Source organism: Phyllobates terribilis, unplaced genomic scaffold, assembly GCF_046119375.1.
Source record: "Phyllobates terribilis strain yellow unplaced genomic scaffold, ASM4611937v1 Scaffold_468__1_contigs__length_1428546, whole genome shotgun sequence".
NCBI classification, from domain to species: Eukaryota; Metazoa; Chordata; class Amphibia; order Anura; family Dendrobatidae; genus Phyllobates; species Phyllobates terribilis.
The window spans coordinates 1,389,886-1,399,486 of NW_027363228.1; positions in this window are offsets into that span (position 1 = coordinate 1,389,886).

The window sequence follows — 9,601 nt, forward strand, 5'->3', positions numbered from 1 at the left end:
CCAGATACAACGAATCTACTGGGAAAAAAGCCCAGATACAACGAATCTACTGGGAAAAAAAGCCCAGATACAACGAATCTACTGGGAAAAAAAAGCCCAGATACAACGAATCTACTGGGAAAAAAGCCCAGATACAACGAATCTACTGGAAAAAAAGCCCAGATACAACGAATCTACTGGGAAAAAAGCCCAGATACAACGAATCTACTGGGAAAAAAAGCCCAGATACAACGAATCTACTGGAAAAAAAAGCCCAGATACAACGAATCTACTGGGAAAAAAGCCCAGATACAACGAATCTACTGGGAAAAAGCCCAGATACAACGAATCTACTGGAAAAAAAGCCCAGATACAACAAATCTACTGGGAAAAAAGCCCAGATACAACGAATCTACTGGAAAAAAAAGCCCAGATACAACGAATCTACTGGGAAAAAAGCCCAGATACAACGAATCTACTGGAAAAAAAGCCCAGATACAACGAATCTACTGGGAAAAAAAGCCCAGATACAACGAATCTACTGGGAAAAAAGCCCAGATACAACGAATCTACTGGAAAAAAAGCCCAGATACAACGAATCTACTGGGAAAAAAAGCCCAGATACAACGAATCTACTGGGGAAAAAGCCCAGATACAACGAATCTACTGGAAAAAAGCCCAGATACAACGAATCTACTGGGAAAAAAAGCCCAGATACAACGAATCTACTGGAAAAAAAGCCCAGATACAACGAATCTACTGGAAAAAAAAGCCCAGATACAACGAATCTACTGGAAAAAAGCCCAGATACAACGAATCTACTGGGAAAAAAGCCCAGATACAACGAATCTACTGGGAAAAAAGCCCAGATACAACGAATCTACTGGGAAAAAAGCCCAGATACAACGAATCTACTGGAAAAAAGCCCAGATACAACGAATCTACTGGGAAAAAAGCCCAGATACAACGAATCTACTGGAAAAAAAAGCCCAGATACAACGAATCTACTGGGAAAAAAAGCCCAGATACAACGAATCTACTGGAAAAAAAGCCCAGATACAACGAATCTACTGGAAAAAAAAGCCCAGATACAACGAATCTACTGGGAAAAAAAGCCCAGATACAACGAATCTACTGGAAAAAAAAGCCCAGATACAACGAATCTACTGGAAAAAAAAGCCCAGATACAACGAATCTACTGGAAAAAAAGCCCAGATACAACGAATCTACTGGGAAAAAAGCCCAGATACAACGAATCTACTGGAAAAAAAGCCCAGATACAACGAATCTACTGGAAAAAAAGCCCAGATACAACGAATCTACTGGAAAAAAAGCCCAGATACAACGAATCTACTGGAAAAAAGCCCAGATACAATGAATCTACTGGAAAAAAAGCCCAGATACAACGAATCTACTGGGAAAAAAAGCCCAGATACAACGAATCTACTGGAAAAAAAGCCCAGATACAACGAATCTACTGGAAAAAAAGCCCAGATACAACGAATCTACTGGGAAAAAAGCCCAGATACAACGAATCTACTGGAAAAAAAGCCCAGATACAACGAATCTACTGGGAAAAAAGCCTAGATACAACGAATCTACTGGGAAAAAAGCCCAGATACAACGAATCTACTGGAAAAAAAGTTTATAGCTTTTAGAAGGCAAGGATAAAAACAAATTGTAAAAGTGAAGATTATCCCACATGCACTTTGTCACCCAAGGATCTGCATAAACTGCAGCCGGCCCATCTCAGCACCACTTCTTTTGTTTGTGCTTTTTCCTTATTGCTTTCTGTGTCTTTTTAAAAGGGTTTTTCCATCATTTTTTTAAAGTAATTTTTTCCGATATCTAAAGCATTTAAAATAGTGTACGACCCTGTGCAGGATATAATAGAGTGACATTTTAGCACACTAGGAATATTCTTATAGTGCCACTAGATGGCGCTCTAATCCTGCATGCAGTACTGATGCTCCTGTCTGCTGCTTTCTATGAATATACATGGATGTTTGGTGCCCAGGAGAGAGCAGAGCTGAAAGGGGATTCTGTTATTAAAGCAAATAAAATGTCAATATTGTGTTATGGAAAGTTCTGCAAATTAAAATACAATTTTGTGTTTTTATTGCCATTCAATACAAATCTGTTGTGGCCGCATGATGGTTCTCAGCTTGTTACAGTGCGATTAGCAGAGCTCTCTGATGTGGTGTTTAGGCTCTGGGAAGTTATAACATATATGTTGATAGATCCAAAATAGTTTTACATCCAAAATTCAGTGCTGACTAATGTCACAGCATTTCCGACTTAAATGAATGTAACTAGATGAAATACTATTTTTGCTGCATGCAGCCACCACCAGGGGGAGCTGTTGATATGTGATTATGTACAGCTAGTATTGGACCCAACCGCAGCAGAAGTCTGTCTCCAGTGAGCGCCCTCTAGTGCCAGCTGTATGTAGCTGTAGTGAACTCATGCAGTGCTGGGTCTCAGAGCCGTTGCTGCCTTCTTTTATGGCTGATTTGTACCTGATATTCAATGTAGAATTTGATGAATCTGCACTAATTGTGAATATATATTACTCTCATTGCTTCTAAGATATGCTGGGCAAGTAGGTTATCTAATCGCTGGGATGAAGGACGTACAGGAAGCACAAATAGGAGACACTCTGCATTTACTGAAGCAGCCAGTGGCTCTGCCCGGCTTTAAGCCTGCGAAACCCATGGTGTTTGCAGGTGAGTTGAACCTTAATACAAATTAAATGGTCGCTGTACTTGATCCCATTCGATAGATAATGTGCAAAATCCCTTTATAAAGTTCAATTAAGTTGGAGTTACTTTTCAGGGGTTAGATAACCTAAAAGTGTCGGCCGGTAGGGTCTCCCTTCTGTCTAAGTGTAATTTGTCTCTAGCAGCAGAAACCCCCCTATATGGATTACCGGAAGTGGGGCTTGGCCTTCGTCTCTCTGCTCCTGCCTGTCAAACTGTATATGCAGGCTTAACAGAGATTCAGTCTTTCAGTTAATTGCAGGCATTTCATTAAGCAATGGCGGAAGCAATACGTGCTGAGTAATGAGAGAAGGGATGTCCCAGGACCTATAGTGCTGACAGAATGCTGATAAAGAGCAATCGTCCACTCCAAAAGAGTGGATGGCAAGTTACAGAGCATGTGTATTGGTACTGTTCCAGGACATACTGTTTTATCTACAGTCCATTTAGAATCAAAACTCTGTTCTACATAATATTGTACATGGAACAGAGTATTATGCCAATGTAACGGCAACACGCATCGAAGTCAAAATCTCGGCAGAATTACACCTATAGCCCCCTCAGACTATGCAAAACACCAATTGAGCTTTAACAACTTCAGCTCAAGTGCTCAAAAACTGTGTAACGGGGTCGGAAAGCTATTGTACAGTATATATTTTATTAGCGTAATATTAAAACCTGTATTACAAGAGCACTTAGTTCAAGATTCAGCCTCCAGATGGCGTGACATCAGAGATTAGACCCATCTGCAAGAGCGTCCTCAGCAATGAATATATAGTCAATCACAGGGACTAGACGTGTAATGGATCAGTACAACAGTATAACGAGTGTTGTGTAGAGATGAGCGAACCCGAACTGTAAAGTTTGGGGTTCATACCGGACACCTAGCGTCCAATGCTGAACTCCGAACACTGACAAGTCCGTTTTAAGAGTGAGAGACCTCCTAGCCCTTACTACAACCATTTTACAGCATCAAAGTTTGTGTCTCCATTGTCTTCTATGGGGTTCGGGTTCAAGTTCTGGTACCCGAACCGAACTTTGGACTAAAGTTTGGTCGAAACCGAACATCCACGGGGTTCGCTCATCCCTAGTGTAGTGTAAATTCTACGTATTTTGTGCCTGAGTACCAGTAATGAGGAGATCCTTACCCATTATGTGCCTGCCACTCTCCTAAACACGCGTTTCACTTTTTTAGCTTCTTCAGAGGGACACAGAGTATACCAAACACTGCCCCCCGGGCACCAGATGTAACCCACTGTATCCATTGCTTTAAAGCTAAAGTTACAGCTATAGAATAGATTGACCTTGACAATTCAAGTGCTTTCTTGTGGGAAGTATGTGCACCTCCCGATCATTTCAGTGGAGAGCGACCATTCCCAGCCACCTCTATTGAGAATCCATGACCGGCACAGGCGCTGTACCCTCGCCTGTCACACTTTAGTAATCCTACTAATTCCTTGTAACAGCCAGGAACGCCTCCATGATTGGATTAGGAACGGTGATCACAGAGTAGATAAATGCCAGAGAACCTTTATTCTGCTGCCGCATTTTTCATCCCATTAGACTCGACCTATTCTACAGAAGCCGAGATAATTGAGGAGAGATGTAAGGAAGGAACCTCACGATCCTCCAGGACTAGTCAGCTCAGAGCCGTGACGTGTGGACAAGGTTTTTCTACATTGTGGGGAATTTAGGGAGCGCTGCAGCAAGGGGGTTGGTAATGACACGCCACCGTGACACATAATGCATGGACTGTCTCCTCTCATTTGTTCTTTGAAGCTTGTTTTTCTCGTGAGTGATGCTCGGCGCATGAGAAAAGCCCAAACAATTAACATCAAATGGGTTTTCTGCGATTTGTAAAATCCTGCGCCCCGCTGATCCCCCGCTGCGGCTCCCCATAGGTGGATTATAATGAGGGCAATCCGGGCTACCGCCGGGGCCTCGGGTCTCTATGGCCGGATTGCCCTCATTATATGTGCAGCCCTGCGGCACATACCGGCAGACAGTGGCGGGGGGGGGCCCCGGACCACTCCCCCAGCAGCGGTGCACAGCCGCTGCTTCTTCTTCGGCCGGGCCAGCACTGCAGCAGTTAACTTCCCTCTGCTGAACCGGCCGCGTCACTGCTAGGAGACACGGCCCTGTGCGCGGCCGTGTCTCCTAGCTGTGACGTCACGCAGTGCGCGCCCGGCCTGCACTGCTACTTACCACCGGAGAGGAGCAGGAGCCAGGAGGACTGGAGCCAAGCCGGGGGATGGTGAGTGTGTGTGTGTGTGTGTGTGTGTGAGTCTGTCTGTGTGTATGTGTATGTATGTATGTGTGTGCAGGCAGATATCATTGTGTGATGTCGGTTTATATGTATTTTTGTGTTTCAAATGTGTTTATGCGTGTATGTATATGTCTGTATATGTTTGTGTGTGTGCGTGACTGCGTGCGGCCTCCTGCTGAGTATAGATGGCGCCGTGTGGCCTCCTGCTGTCTCTGGGGGGGGCGCCGTGCTGCCTCATGCTGTGTATAGATGGCTCCGTGCGGCCTCCCGCTGTGTATAGATGGCACCGTGTGGCCTCCTGCTGTCTCTGGGAGGGGGCGCCGTGCGGCCTCCCGCTGTGTATAGATGGCTCCGTGCGGCCTCCTGCTGTGTATAGGTGGCGCCGTGCGGCCTCCCGCTGTGTATAGATGGCACCGTGCGGCCTCCCGCTGTGTATAGATGGCTCTGTGCGGCCTCCCACTGTGTATAGATGGCTACGTGCGGCCTCCCGCTGGGTATAGATGGCTACGTGCGGCCTCCTGCTGTGTATAGATGGCACCGTGCGGCTCCCTGCTGTGTATAGATGGCTATGTGCGGCCTCCCGCTGTGTATAGATGGCTCCGTGCGGCCTCCTGCTATGTATAGATGGCTACGTGCGGCCTCCCACTGTGTATAGATGGCACTGTGCGGCTCCCTGCTGTGTATAGATAGCTACGTGCGGCCTCCCGCTGTGTATAGATGGCTACGTGTGGCCTCCCGCTGTGTATAGATGGCTGCATGCAGCCTCCCGTTGTGTATAAATAGCTACGTGTGGCCTCCCGCTGTGTATAGATGGCTACGTGCGGCCTCCTGCCGTGTATACATGGCTACGTGTGGCCTCCCGCTGTGTATAGATGGCTACGTGCGGCCTCCTGCTGTGTATAGATGGCTACGTGCGGCCTCCCGCTGTGTATAGATGGCTACGTGTGGCCTCCCGCTGTGTATAGATGGCTACGTGTGGCCTCCCGCTGTGTATAGATGGCTACGTGCGGCCTCCCGCTGTGTATAGATGGCTACGTGCGCTCAATATTGAGTCATAAAATTACCTGCCAGGGACATGCGGATGTGAAGCGTTCTTCACATGCATTTCCGCATGCGGGTTGACAAGCGCTTTCCAAGCGATTTTAGCATCACTTGGAAAGTACTTGACAACTTGGTCACACTATATAAATCCATGCAACCGGCATGGATTTATATAGTGTGACCGTAAAAGAATGGTAAAAAATAAATATATAATTACCTTCTGATGGCCTGCCGACGTCAGCGGTCGCGTGACCCGTCACATGACTAAATGACGTCACGGCAGGTCCTTTTCAGACCATCGTGAGCTGCCGGCAAGCCAGGACGCATCGGATAAAGACACCGGGGGCCATCAGAAAGTAAGCATAATATTTATTTTTTATTTTATTCTTTTTTTACAGGTTCTATGGTACCCGGGTCCGGAGGAGAGTCTCCTTTTCTCCAAACCCGGGTACCATCCGCACATTGAAGCGCATGGAATCTGCATGTACAGATGCAGTGATGCAGATTCCATGTGTTCCAATGCAAGTCAATGGCGGCGAAAGCGCCACGCTTCCGCAAAATAATTGTTATTGCTGCGGATTTTTCCGCAATGATAATCCGCAGCGGAAATTTCCGCAGCATGTGCACAGCACATGCGGATTATCATTGGGGAACATGGCAGACCTTCTACCAAGCGTTTAAGCATTTCTGCAGCGGAATTGCCGCTGCGGAAAATCTTAAAAAACGCGTAGTGCGCACACAGCATAAAAAAAATTATTATAATTAATATTGTGCCAAATTAATTTCACGTGAACTATCACATGATCTATCACAGGGGATCATGTGACATGTCATACATACAGGTATGTGTGGGGGGGTGGTGTGTGGGGGGGGAAGGGCCGTGCCTTCTAAACTGCCCGGGGCACTTGCTACTCTTAATCCACCCCTGCGGCTCTCCCACACCCACCACCATGCGGCCATACAATAATATAGTATTCGGACTATAAGACGCACCCCCCACTTTCCTCCAAAATTTTGGAGGAAAAAAGTGCATCTTATAGTCCGAAAAATACGGTAATTATTAAGAATAGGAGATTTATTTATTTTTTTAAATGTAGGAACGATTCAATTATTCCCAAGATCTCACCCCATGGATGGATCCTTTGTATTTGCAATTGGTGGAGGAAGGGCATTGCTAACAATAGGAATTCCAGAGAATGGAGGACTTAACTACAACTCCCAGTATGTCCTTAGCAATGGTAAGGAGATACTGGGAGTTGTTACCAGTCATCATCAGACTGTGGACCGTATAGGAACCAATGTACTGATTAGATGCAAGCAGTGGAACTATTAAACGTTTAAAAAGTAACTTACATTTTGGGATATATATTACATGATTTAGGTCCTATAATTTTGAGCAGATTAGTGCGAATCTGAGACCCTGATCACTCAGAAGATCTCTTAGAAGTGAAGAGGTGAGGAGACATGACTGTGACTGTCTGCTGCATTTGCTCCGCTCAGTGTACTCTCCTATCTACTGAGCTGCGCTCTTCTAGGAGGTCTTTTAAGCAAAGGAGCAAAGGATTGGGGTCCCCACAAATCTGCTCAGAATTAATGACCCTAAACCACATTAAAAACATCCCAAAAGTTGATTTACTCTTTAAGGTTAATTTACTTACACACACACACACGCACTGTATACGGCGTACGCACCACACACACACTGTATACTCCGTACGCACCACACATACACTGTATACTCCGTACGCACCACACATACACTGTATACGGCGTACGCACCACACACACACTGTATACTCCGTACGCACCACACACACTGTATACGGCGTACGCACCACACACACACTGTATACACCGTACGCACCACACATACACTGTATACGGCGTACGCACCACACATACACACTGTATACTCCGTACGCACCACACACACTGTATACACCGTACGCACCACACATACACTGTATACGCCGTACGCACCACACACACACACTGTATACTCCATACGCAACACACACACACACTGAATACAGCTTACGCACCACATACACTGTATACGCCGTACGCACCACACACACACACTGAATACGGCGTACACACCACCACACACACACACTGTATACTCCATACGCAACACACACACACACTGAATACGGCGTACGCACCACCACACACACACACTCTGTATGCGCCGTTAGCACCACACACACGGTATACACCGTACGCAGCCTCTTGCGTGGTACCACCAGCAGAACACTGTCGCAAACACGCCGCCGCCGGGATCAGCCGAATGATTCACTGACTGCCGCCATCTTTGTACAGGAGGAGCGCATGCGCAGTTTTAATGTGACCGCCGCTATCTGCCTGCACAAAGATGGCGGCGATCTGATTTACTGCGAGGGGAGACAGCTCAAACGAGAGAACACATGAGGGAAGAAGACAGCACAGGGGTGGAGAGAGAGAGCAGACAAGGGGGAGAGCACATGGGGTAGACAGGTCAAAGAAGAGATCACATAAGAGGAGAAGACAGCAGATGGGGGAGAGAGAAAGCAGACAAGGGGGAGAGCACATGGGGTACACAGGTCAAAGAAGAGATCACATGAGAGGAGAAAACAGCACAGGAAGGAGAGAGACAGCAGACAAGGGGGAGAGCACATGGGGTAGACAGGTCAAAGAAGAGATCACAGACGGGAGAAGTCAGCACATGGGGGAAAGAGAGAGTGGATAGGTGGGTGAGCACATGGGGGGAAGAGATTCTCAGTACTGCAAAGCCTGCCCCCATCGTGACATTACTGCCCTCCCGATGCGATAGCATCGGGCCTCCATCTAGTATATACAGTACAGACCAAAAGTTTGGACACACCTTCTCATTTAAAGATTTTTCTGTATTTTCATGACTATGAAAATTGTACATTCACACTGAAGGCATCAAAACTATGAATTAACACATGTGGAATTATATACTTAACAAAAAAGTGTGAAACAACTGAAAATATGTCTTATATTCTAGGTTCTTCAAAGTAGCCACCTTTTGCTTTGATGACTGCTTTGCACACTCCTGGCATTCTCTTGATGAGCTTCAAGAAGTAGTCACCGGAAATGGTCTTCCAACAATCTTGAAGGAGTTCCCAGAGATGCTTAGCACTTGTTGGCCCTTTTGCCTTCACTCTGCGGTCCAGCTCACCCCAAACCATCTCGATTGAGTTCAGGTCTGGTGACTGTGGAGGCCAGGTCATCTGGCGTTACACCCCATCACTCTCCTTCTTGGTCAAATAGCCCTTACACAGCCTGGAGGTGTGTTTGGGGTCATTGTCCTGTTGGAAAATAAATGATGGTCCAACTAAACGCAAACCGGATGGAATAGCATGCCGCTGCAAGATGCTGTGGTAGCCATGCTGGTTCAGTATACCTTCAATTTTGAATAAATCCCCAACAGTGTCACCAGCAAAGCACCTCCACACCATCACACCTCCTCCTCCATGCTTCACGGTGGGAACCAGGCATGTAGAGTCCATCCGTTCACCTTTTCTGCGTCGCAGAAAGACACGGTGGTTGG